Genomic DNA, 244 nt, shown 5'->3' with positions numbered 1-244 from the left:
CGGACAAATGCACCAATAAAACACCAGATGCAAATTAATTGATTGAGAAACTAGAACTGAGCAAAGAACACATTAAAACTGTTCATAAAGATTAATTCACCCTTTTCATGAAAGCATTCACTTCGTCTGTGGCTGCTAAGCTAGCTGCTAAGCTAGCTGCTAAACGCTTGTATTACCTCCAATAGCTTCTTGTTAAGCTGCTGATTATAGCAATAAATAGTGAAAATACATTTCACAATGACTT

Source organism: Brachionichthys hirsutus, chromosome 10 (assembly GCF_040956055.1).
Source record: "Brachionichthys hirsutus isolate HB-005 chromosome 10, CSIRO-AGI_Bhir_v1, whole genome shotgun sequence".
NCBI classification, from domain to species: Eukaryota; Metazoa; Chordata; class Actinopteri; order Lophiiformes; family Brachionichthyidae; genus Brachionichthys; species Brachionichthys hirsutus.
Note: the sequence above shows the minus strand (reverse complement) of the source record.